Source organism: Patagioenas fasciata, chromosome 1 (genome assembly GCF_037038585.1).
Source record: "Patagioenas fasciata isolate bPatFas1 chromosome 1, bPatFas1.hap1, whole genome shotgun sequence".
Lineage (NCBI taxonomy): Eukaryota > Metazoa > Chordata > Aves > Columbiformes > Columbidae > Patagioenas > Patagioenas fasciata.
Window position 1 is genome coordinate 110,278,217 of NC_092520.1, and position 12,089 is coordinate 110,290,305.

Consider the following 12,089-nt stretch of genomic DNA (forward strand, 5'->3'; position numbering starts at 1 on the left):
AGAAAGTCCTTCATGTGACAGTGTTTAATGATACAGATGGTTATGCCTACTCTTGCCAATTGCACCAATTTGAATTTGCAGAACACAGAAATGATGCATTGCATTTATCTACCGTACCTTATTTTTTTAAAAAGTTCTTTAAGATTAATGGCCATATTGTCTGGATAAAAACTATGAGGTTGGGTTGCAGGAAATGCGCAATTAAGTTGGCCCAAGAAGGATTCACCACCAGCAGCCTGCTCTGCCCCTGTTATATGAGTTCAAGTATCTGAGCTCTGCCCAGGACACTTGATGTTTTAAACCTGTGGATGGTTTAAACCATCAGCTGGTGTCAGTGTCAGGATTTAAATTTTCCTCTTCTGGAAATATGCTAATTAATGCTGAGAACATTAAAAATCTTATATACAAGCTACCGTGGTTCACTGAGTAGCTCCGTTGTGTTTGGCTTTTTCCAACCCTTTCAAAACATCATCCACTTCTGGGTACAGGAGTCCTTTTTCTCCCTATGTGCACATCAAGGCCAGTTGTCCCCTGCCCATCAGTCCGAGCCCCTCCTTCCTCTCTCCATTCTTGACCTGTTCCAGTCCTAGCATTTGACTGGTTTTCCCTCACCCCCAGGACTCAGAGTTCCAGTGTCTCTATAGGTCTCCCATTCAAGCTCTCTGTGTGCCGCCCTCCATCCCACTTGCGTCCTTCTTGGGGGGGATGTCTTTCTTCTCCCTCAGACGGTCTGTCCCAGTTCCTCAGAGACAGCCCTACTGGACCCTTTTGCTTTCCAGTCACATCTGACCATCCCTAGCTTCTTGCTCTGTCTCTGTGGCCACAACTTCTCAGCTTTCCTTTTCCTGACTCCAGTTTTCAGTTCTGGTCTCCTCAGGTGCTCTCAGCCTCCTTGGCCAGGTCTTGCCCTCTTCCATCAGTGTTCATCTTCTTCCCCTTCAACAGGAAAATCTGGCAGCTTACCTTACCTGGTTGCCCAATGTCTGTGGCCTGAGGGAGAGGAAGGGCAAGTCCTCTGCTCTCAGACCCATGGGCTGGACCAGCAATGGCCCCATCTCCAGCTTTGCTCCTGAATGGAGTGGGGTCAGCACAGACCCCATTTGCTGAGCATCTAGCTGCTAAACCCTGGTGAATCTCTGTTGTTGCTCTCAGAGGTTTTTATGTTTGCAGAGATAGCCGTAGATACATCTGGGCCAACAAAACTTCGTCAGGTGTCAAAACCTCACATCTGTGATCCACAGCAGAGAAACGCCAGACATTTGCAAAGATGAGATTGCCAGAAAATGTTTTTACATGGACAAAGAAGGAGCTTCATCCTTAAGTGTGGTCAAACCATTTTGATAGACAACCCCCCCAAAAAAAAAGAAAATGAAAATTGTTTCGAGGCAGACATCTGGTGTGGAAAGTTTCAGCCTGAACATCTGATGTCTGGCAGAATTATAAACAACTGGAAAACAGTCTCATGATGGGAATCGGTGGGCAGCCTCTGACTGGGAGAGTGCAGCTGCGCAGGTGTCGGGCAGGGCTTCTGAGCTGAACTCACGTCAAGGTTGGCGGCAAGCCCTCTGCCTCACACACCCCTTGCTTGGTCCAGGCTACTAGCCTGACATATGAAGTCCTTAGTGAACAACCAGATTTCCACATGGTTTTTCTGAAGACTGAGTATTATGCCTTTTTTTTTTTCTTTTTTCCCCTTTTTCATCAGGAAATGCTTAAAAAATTCCATGTTGAAGTTTTATCCTGACAGTCTCTTATGTTTTGGAACCACTCAGCTAGAGAACCACAAACTTCGCTGTCTCTTTTCCTGTCTCTCCCCCACACATTTTTCTCTCCTAGAGCAATGACAGGCATAGGCTACTTTTTCCAGCATTTTAAAATTAGATGCAAAGAGCTATGTCTTACATTCATCAGAGCCGAGGTGATTTTTTTGCCAAGAAAAGCCAATGACCTGTCAAAGCTGCTTCTACCTTCCAACACTAAAATTGCCTCTCTAATGAGGCTGCATGGTCTTGACCTCTGAGAATTCAAGTCCCAGCACTCCCTGCCCTATTCTGCCCTTATGTTATTAATACAGCGTTAGGGGGAAGGCGAGAGAAAGGGGTAATTGGTAATGCCCAAATTATAACTGACTTGTAGCATTTTCTTTTTGTAGAGGTCTTCTTCCCATGGTGAACCCTCCTTTGGTTCATTAGAGTGAAACACACAGTCAATAGGCCTGAGGAGTATCATTGAACTAGAAATCTGCTTTCTGACCGAGGGGTTGGATATGCTTAGCTCGGGAGGTAAATATGGCTGCTCTCTGTTACATACACTACATTTCCGCAGCTAGACCTTTTGTACTTCTCCACAAAACATTGATACAGCCTTGATTAGTCATTTTTACCCTAACAGATCTTCTTAGATTCAACAATCTCGTATGGCCACTGTGAGCTGGACAGAGGTGGAAGCCACTTTCCAAACACAGCTGGTACAGTCCTTGCCCACAGGTGAAACAGCACTTCCCGACGACCCCAGGCTCTGGACCACCTAAGTGGAGAATATCTTGCCCTTGGGAAGGCATGAAAATACCAAAGAGCCATCACACCATGAACAGAAGGAATCAGGAGGCTCTTTGCATCTCTCACTTCCCAGAGCCAGCTGCAGTCTGTCTGTCTGCACAATCAAAACAGAGCTCTGCAAAGAAACCTGAGCAGCAGAGCAGTACATAGGATTTTGTCTCTGTAATTACCACTGGCACCGTTTTTCAGACAGCTCTACACAGCTCTCTAATAACTGTTTGCAAATGTTGCTCAGTTTCTAGAAAAGAGAGATTCTAACAAATCTTCTGTCTCATGGGTTATCTTCCTCAAATCAACCCCTGAAAGTAAAGCAAACTGCTCAACAGCTAGAAAAAACAACTCTAAAGGTTGTTGGAAACAATTTGTTTAAACAAGGCTTTTCATCCTCACATCCAGCTTCCTTTCAAAGTTAGCAAACTCTTTTAAATAAAGATTATGAAATTGTGGTTTTCAGAAGTGTTTTATTAGCCCAGCTTTGTCACTACTGCTTTTGTTTCTCAGTGATTGCCATCTCTGATAGGCATGATAAGCTAAAAACATGTGAAAATGTACTTGCTGCACTCCTGCAGAAATGATTTTTTCCTTCAGGAGTGCAAAGCTATCAGGGAGGCTGTGAGGAAAGCCAGCTTGTTCTGACTTATCTGCTACTGCTTTGACAAGGTACAGTGAAGGATAAGAGAATAATTCTGTGTTGTTGCCGTACCAAATGGCATCCGTCCTTGGCTCTTATCAATTTGGAAAGGAAACTAGTAACTCACTGCTACTTTATCAAGAGCAGTTCTCTCTCATGAGAAACAGCAAAAAATTCCCTCCCAGCTGCTGTTTCAGTCCTATCCATCTCAGCTATGGCTGTAATGTCTGAGGATAGAGCAGAGATCTGAAAAGTACATGAGGCTGTTCAGATTAATCAGATGCAGCATTTGAGAAATCCATTCTGTTAGTCAGCTGTTTGAAATGAAGACAGTGCTAATTTAACTTTGACATGAGTCGTGGCTTACATCTGAAACTCTGTCAAACCAAAGGAAGGCAGGAAGGCAGGTTCAGAGGGCAAGTGGAGCAACTTTCTGTTAATTTGTGGTCACAAGGCAACCAAAACAAGCAATCAGCTCAGGCTTAGCAAGTGTTGCTGGTTTCTGCTGTATGTTCCCACTTGTGCTTTCTCCCTCACAGGCATTCGCGTCGTTTCTAACCACTGATGCGGTGGTATTGATGCAGGCTCCCACAGGAGGCAAAGAGAGAAACAGCCTGCTTGAAAATGTGAAAAAAACCCAAACCAAAACCAACAAAACTGGTGCAGCCTCTGGCTTGTGAGACCTCTGCTGTTGTGTCTGCAAATTTTGTTCTGATCACTGCTGTCCCTACTCCAGACTAGAGCTGAGTAAGGTTCACTTGTGTCTTATCTCCTATGGACACCATACCAATTTGGGAAAAATATGTAAGGTACAGTTATTGTAGGTGGTAACTAATTTATTCTTATTTCCATTAAAACCCTTGTACAGTAGTTTTTGTAGTTACCACTAAATGAATGGGATCTTTCTTTTAGACCTTTCTCTCAGGGCGAGTAAGCTCAGTCACAAAACTGGCCATTGCTGTTTCTTGAGCTTGGCTTTGAGATGTAGTCCCAAGCTTTGCTGGTGGGGGGTTGCCCCAAGATATTTTGCTGCAGTGAAGTAAACTCAACATTATGCCTTTCCTAAAGAAACCCTTATTCCTCAGGAATTCCCTATTTCTCCCACTATGTGCTGATCCCTTATCTACTTCTCTGTCTGTTCCCTACCTCACCAGCATGTTTTGGAAATCTTCATAGTTCTTGTTGGGATTTAGGGAATGGGGACAAAGTGCAAAGTGCCCCCACTACAGCTGCAAGAGACCCCATTTGCCCATGGGAAGACCAAGCAGAATTTGTTTTTCCTTTGATGTCCTTGTGAAATAATTATACCTGTATCAATTAATAGCAGAATAATTGAGCAGGGTATTTTAGTTTACTCACATTAGGAAAAATTCAGCTTCCTGAAGGACACCTGCATTTTTTTTTTCTATTTTCCCCAAAGAGTGTGACCACTCAGCTAGAGGTAGAACGCCATCTAGGGTCCTTGCCACTTCAGTAGCGTCACACTGAGTACAATAGACATGCAGTTGAACACATGGGATTTGACAATCCAGTGTGTGTTACACATGGGTTTGCAAAGTGGTGACTGCTCTCCTTATTGTCAGGATATCAGGATGGCTTTGAGCTGTGCTTTCAGATGGGAAGCATGCTGGCTTAGTTCTGAGAATTCATTCTCACTATTTGCATGCAGCTGGGGAGTGAATTCTGTTTGAGTCGTGTTGAATTGCAAAAAAGTTGCATCATGTTGCTGTATCATATGTCATGTTGCACATAGAGAATGTGCCATACAAACAGGCAAAACTTTTCACTTTAATTAGCAATGTGACTCAGAAACCACATTAGGATACTTTCCTGAACTGCTAGGGAAATATTACTTCAGAAAAAGTACAATTCCAGGAAAATGTGTGCATGTGATTGGGGTAACATAAGTTCATTCAGTATTGGCAACGGTTTCACTTTGTGAAATGGCATTTTGAAACCCGGCTGTCCAATTGGCTAGTCATACTTCCAAAACCTTCATTAAAGCGTCTTGGGGCAAACCCAGAAACCCATTAAAGCACTAACTGAGGGAACCTTCATCACATTAAAAAATATCTTCAAGTACTGAAAGAATATATAGTTGCCTAATTTCATTCAGGCCTCTTGTAACTCAGACACTTCAAAATCACCGTCCAAACCCCTGTGACTTCCAAAGAATGGACAAATATCAAAAGAAAGTGACTACAGTCTGGAAACAGTCTTTGTAAACACACATAGTATGCTATTTTTGACACGTGTACCCTGTCACAGTGTTAGACTAGCACCTACGTGTATGATGAAGTAAGTGGTGTGTGATGTTTCTAGCTGTGCTCTGCACTGAGCATCACAGCTGCCTGAACAGATTGCAGCACCACAAGATAATACAAACAAGAATACAAGTAAAGGCTCAGAAAACATACTGTGAGACTGCCAAAGCTGTCAGTAGCATGTGGGATACATCAATGAGTTACCACTCTGGATATTTATGACAATCCATCTATGTCCTTTCACTGACCGAAGAAATATACTTTGCCCGATCACTGTAGGAGAGACCTAAAGGAAATCTCTCAAAGTAGGTGACTAGGCTTGAACAGAAAAAAATTCTATACCATAGCAGACCTATGCTTTTCTTCTATCTGCCTGTCTTTTCCATTACTGCCAAAAAAATGACACATAGTGAATGTTGTTACCTTCAAAATCACATTTTAGCTGCTGTGAGGGTGTTTCCCATAAGAGCCAAAACACTTGGTTGTGGGAAGAAATATTTGTTTAATAAGGGTTGTAGATGATTGTCAAGATATTTACTGTCTGGAAAAAACAACATAGAAACAAACAAACAAACAAATAAAAACTCACCAAAAACCGCCCTCATTTTGGTGTAAGGATCTAGCTGGATAAAAGTATATAGTTGAGAGAGGTATTTTGATAAAATATACTCAGTCTCTGATTGCTCTGGATATGAAAAAGAAATATTCTGAGACTCTTGCTTTCATAAAATCATGCACAATTCTGATGTTTTCAATTATTCACTTTGAATATTTTGGTTCATTCAAACCAAGAATACAGCAACCAAAATGTCTCATCTCTGAGGATTTTGACAATGTGACCATGCTACTGAAGTGCAAGAGGTCTGATTTGTTTGCTGTAGCACCATCAAAGATCTATTCTAGTTCAAAAGGCCACTCAAAACATAAAGCAGCTGTTCTCTTGAAGCCATAGGGTAGCTATTATGATTTACTTGCGAAAACACATCATCTTCAGCTAAAGTAGGAACTGTTTTATCATTATCTTGACCACTAAGTTTAGGAAAGGGGTAATTAAGTCTCCTGTCTTCCCTGAAGGTAAGACTGGAGCCCAAGGAGACAGACTACCAAGGAAGGGAGTCTGGAGGGAACTTTTTGCCACACTGAATGTCAGAGGTGGAGCAGTCTAGAAATTACATCCCCTCCAGTTTTGGATCTTGATAAGATAATGTACTGACAATGCTTTAGCAAAAGAAGTCCTCAAACATCACATCTGTATCAGTGAGAAATGTGACAGTCTCAGATAAATATCTCCCTGTCTGCCCCCTTATACAACATCTGGTCAAACTATTAGGTTTACCATTTTATGTTCATCCCAAACCCACAAGTAACTTATCTGCCAGTCTTTCTTTCTGTGCTCCAGTAATTCTCCACTGCTCTTCTCACAAAACAGGGCTTTATGCAGTCATGACACACAGGACTTCAGGGTAAAGTGGTGTGATTACAGTCACCCTTTTCTGAGAGACTGCATGGCCAAGGCCAATACTCTTTAACTCTTGGGGCAGAAAGGGAAGAGGTCTCACCTGGGCTATGTGTGTGGAAAGCAAGAGTTTTTTTTCCCAATGCCTGCTCTTCAGTCCTTGAGCTTTATCTGAGCAAGCAAGCACTGACAAGAGTAGAGGTGACCTTCAGGTTTTCCACTCAGAGCACCCTTTCCTCTTCCGCAGGCACAGCAGGAGCAGCTGTCTGGGTATTACGGCCAGGAGACGCATGTCTGACACGCAGATATTTCTGGGGGTGACAGTTACATGGACTTGTCCTTCAGCGAGTTGCAGGAAATACTGTAGTAGTGGGCACAGCTGAAAATATTAGCAGGCAAATCAAGGTATCAATTTTCTGAGGGGGCTTTGGAAAACAAAAGTGCTGCCCTGGTACTTTGTCTCCAAGCTCCAAAACTGTGGCTTGACTATCTGATGCAACCCTAGGATTTCTCAACTGTAACACAGTCCTTACTGATTTTGTATTTGGGAAAAGAGTGTTGAGGCCATTTTCAACCTCTTAAAAAAAAAATTCAGCCCAGTTGCATATTTTTGCTATATACTTGGACAATATAGCTGTACACTTTCAATTCTCACTGGAGAAAGCACTCTACTAAAAATGTGACAGCTGGAAATCTGCCTCACAGGACCTAAACTTGTTCCCACAAGTGACATGTCCCTCCAGGTTGTTAATACTGTAACTGTAATGATCAAGTAACTGGAGAAAGCAACGCATTGAGAGAGCCTAAACTTTTATTCTAAGTAATAGAATAGAACTTATTTGCACACTAATAATGCATAGATAATCATGTTTCTACAGGGTATACAGTCAAGGATGGGAATTCTTGTATCAGAAGTTAACAGCTGACAGAGAACCAAAATTCTGATTTTATTTGAGCTGTTGAAAAGTAGATGTTCTTTCACTCCTCAGAAATGAAATGCAATGGTGATGATAAAATTAGTGCAAACTAGTATGTGTCAGACATGTGGTAAAGTTAGACGCCTCATGCTAGATGTTTATAGGATGATGCAGTTGTGTGTTGATAAGGCAGTAAGTCATTCCTACAACCCTGATGTTTTCAGACTGCAGAAGATTCTCTTACTATTGTATTACCCATTGTGCAACATCCCAAGGATACAAGATTCTGTATTATAGACAAAATATGTTATGATAAAATTTGGCAATGGTTGAGCCTCTGCTATCTCAAAATCATGGCCCATCACTCTGAGCAATATTTTCTGCATTTCTTCAGTAGTCCCTTTGGATTAAGGCCTTCCTGTGTTTTCTGTCATTTTCTACTTTGGCTGTAGATGCCAGATTAGGGACTGTCATCTTATTTTGTGTTTGTACTTGACACCATACTCCTAGGAGCCATAGTAATGCTAAATATTCTACTAGTAATTATGAAAATCCTCAAAAGGAGTTCCTCTTACTGCAGAGACTCCACATAAGCTTGTTATCTTCACCAGAAAAATAGTCAAACAGAAGGCCTTCAGACACCATGTAGATCTTTGTGTTGGCCTCACAATGGCAGAAGCCACCTTGTTTTCCTGTCAAGAGAGAACAGAACTCTTCCACAGAAACTCCCTTGCAGTTCTCTGGCCACACCAGTTCACAGCCTGTGCTGTGAGCCACAGCACAGCTGGGCAGCTACCCCATGGCTTTGAGACAGGGAATGAAGTGCTTTCCTTCTCTGGCCTTCAGCCAGTCCCAGGTCCTTCAGGTCTCTGTGGAGTCACACATCCTGGTTGTTTATATTTGTGTAACTGAGAAAAATTGACTGCTGTCCCCTGCACATTACCTGTGCTTTGGATAAGGAGAGGAGATTTCATCTCATTTGACTTCTCTCAGTTGAGGTGGATTTGGATCACTTAACTACAGCTGAGCTAGTGATCTGCCAACTCCTCCTTTAGTGTCAATAGAAAGAGGCAGTTTGGAGGCACAGTTTATCCAAAAGCCTTCAGAATTAGATGAATGTGCACCCAATGGACCTATTTTTCTCCATTAACTATAACAGGCATCTCAAATAACTAGTTCCTGTCCAGTCAGATGAATGATATCCATAGGATAAGATTTTTTAATTTTTATTTTTAGTCATTGTTGTGGGTTAGGGAGCTGTAGGTACCACGTCTCTGCACGTTGAGCCCATAAAAATGGCCAGCTGATGCACTGTCATAAAAACACCTTGGCAAATGCACTGCAGAAGAAAGGAGGTTATTTTCCAGTGTAGCATACATAGTGTCAAAGTTCCTTGGTGATTCCTGTGGTGATGAATCATATATTGAATATTTAAACGAGTTTGGCTTTAGTTCTGAGAATAGCCTTCAGGCAGGGGGGGAAATTCAGTTCTGGTTGCATTTATTCTTTGTCTTCAGGACGACTCCCCTTGAACTGAATTGAGGTGCTACTGCTGCATTAAGCACACCACCTTCACATAAAGGTCCAAAATGTCCTCACATACTGCCAGTACTTCTTGTTGATATCCAAGAGCCCTCACTTTGTGATGAAAACTACCCCCCGGACTGGTTAATTTTGAAAGATTTATTTTGAACTTAGCTTAAACCTGCTTGGCCATGTTTGTGAAACAATGGCATTAAAAGAATCATCAATTTGTGTTATGCAGCTACAGTCTGCTTTTCCTGGCAACATAAAGCTGTCACCTTCTTTTTGTTGCTTAACTTCTGAAAGGACAGATAATAAAAAAAAGAAGTGTAAGGTTATTGAGAGGTTCCTTAATCATTTGTCCTGGCCCCAGATGCAGTGATAATGTTGAAGATTTCCATTGGTATTTATGCAGTGTTTGCCACAATAGTATCTGTGACCCTAACTCAGAAAAGCATTCCTTTTCAGAAGAGCTCTTACATGTGTTTAGCTTTAAGCAGAGGCTTATGTTCCATTGTGGATAGTGACTGTTAGGCTGTGGCTTAAGGGAAGTAATCATCTATGTAATCTTTCAGGATGTCTGTCTTGGGTATGTGGGTGTGCTTGAGTACAGAGCAAAATGCAAGCAAAAGTTTTCTCAGATTGAGCAAAATATGGATTTTGATCAACCATTATTTTTGCCTTCATATGCACACAAAATATTTTTCACTGTGCATATGCTTTATTAAATAAAAATAATGATATTTACTGGTGGCTTTGAAAATAATTAATTTTGAGTCCTAAGCATGTCTTTGTGCTATAGATCCTCAAATAAATTTAGAACTTTAGTGCGCTTTTCTTTTACTACTGAATTCCACACATATTTCCTCCATCATTCAAAGCACCTTCAGGACATCCTGAATGGGCCAAACACAGTATTAATGCAAAGGCCATTTATGACAGGCTGGAAAGAATGGAACACTGAAAAGAAAAGGGTTCTGCAAACTTGGGTTCTGCTGACTCACTCAAGCATCAGTTTGAAAAAGGGAGGGTCCTTTTCTTTAGGCAAGAAAACCTGAAGATTGTCAAGCAGGGAGGAAAGGTGCAAACTTCTGATAGGAGACGGCCAGTACTAATTTCTCAAGAAGGGGCTGTGTTTGAACAGTGCAGACCATGTGCAGGATTGTGCATCTGTATGACATGATGAATAAGTCAAATATTTGACTAACATAAATCAACAGGGTAATGAACTCAGGGTCTGATTAAGACAGATTCCAAGATGGGAAAGGCCACTGAATGTATCACCACTTTTTCTCTTGTTCCTTTCCAATGCTAACTACTTTCAGGGTTTTTCTGGCATCTGAGATTGCTAGGAAGAAGACAGATAGCCCATTACGGTTTCTTTTGGAAGAACAGAAGTTGTAATTATCCAAAAATCACAATACTAACCCACGTTATCATTTCCTGATGCCAATGATGTTGCTCATAGCCCAAATACAAGAGAACAGTTGAAGAAGAATTTTGGAACATATGAAAGGTCAGTGTTATGAAAAATATACAACTTCATTTAGATGTGAATCTGTTTTTTATCTCTGGGTATGGGATCAATTCTGATACTTATAAAAATGACATTAAGAGTAGTAGTAAGCTAAAGAGATAAGAATTAACTACTTAAACTTAGACATTTGTTACTGAACATAATTTTTTTCTTGTAGGAAATAGCTTAACGTCGTTGGTTGACTACATGGTACACATTTATGGGTATTGAAGGTTTAGGACATATGGAACTTTCTGGCAATATAGCTCCAAAGCTAATTTGTTTATTTTTGGAGCATATAAAGGACATTGCTTTGGCCCTTTGCCAATGGCTCCTTCTCTACTTTCTTTCTCTCTCAAGCCTTCTTTGCCTCAGTCTTTAACAGTAAGTCCAGTTGTTCTTTGAGTACCCAGTACCCTGAGCCAGAAGACAGGGACGGGGAACAGAATGAAGCCCAAATAATCCAAGGGGAAATGGTTAGTGACCTGCTACACCACTTGGACACCCTAAAGTGTATAGGGTGAAATGGGATATATCCAAGGGTGCTGACAGAGCTGCCGGAGGTGATTGCTAAGTCACTTTCCATTATCTATCAGCAATCTTAGCTAACTGGGGAGATCCCAGTCGACTGAAAGTTGGTAAACGTGACACCACCTACAAGAAGGGCCAGAAGGAGGATCCAAACTACAGGATTGTCAGTCTGACCTTGGTGCCAGGCAAGGTCATGGAGCAGATGACCTTGAGTAACATCACACAGCACACACAAGAAAACCTTGCACTCAGGCTCAGTCAACAAGGGTTTATGAAAAGCAGGTCCTGTTTGACCAACCTGATCTCCTTTTATGACAAAGTGACCTACTTAATAGATTAGGGAATGGCTATGCATGTTGTGTACTTAGACTTCAGTAAAGCCTTTGACACCGTATCCCACAGCATTCTTCTGCTGGCAGCTCACAATCTGGATGGGTGTACCCTGCTATGGATAAAGAACTGGCTGGATGGCCAGACCCAAAGAGTTGTGGTGAACGGAGCCAAATCCAGTTGGCGGCCGGTCATGAGTGGTGTTCCCTAGGGCTCAGTATTGGGGCCTGTTCTGTTTAACCTCTTTCTCAATCATCTGGATGAAGGGATTGAGTATATCCTTAGTAAATTTGCAGATGACACCAAGTTAGGTGGGAGTGTTGATCTGCCGGAGGATAGGAAGGCCATATAGAGGGATCTGG

At 41.9% G+C, this 12,089-nt stretch overlaps 1 protein-coding gene across 1 annotated transcript in view; it reads left to right on the forward strand.

Annotated features, from left to right (window-relative positions):
• The window catches only part of VEGFD (vascular endothelial growth factor D), a 33,214-nt gene that overhangs the window by 2,328 nt on the left and 18,797 nt on the right, over positions 1 to 12,089 (forward strand). The window lies entirely within an intron of this gene.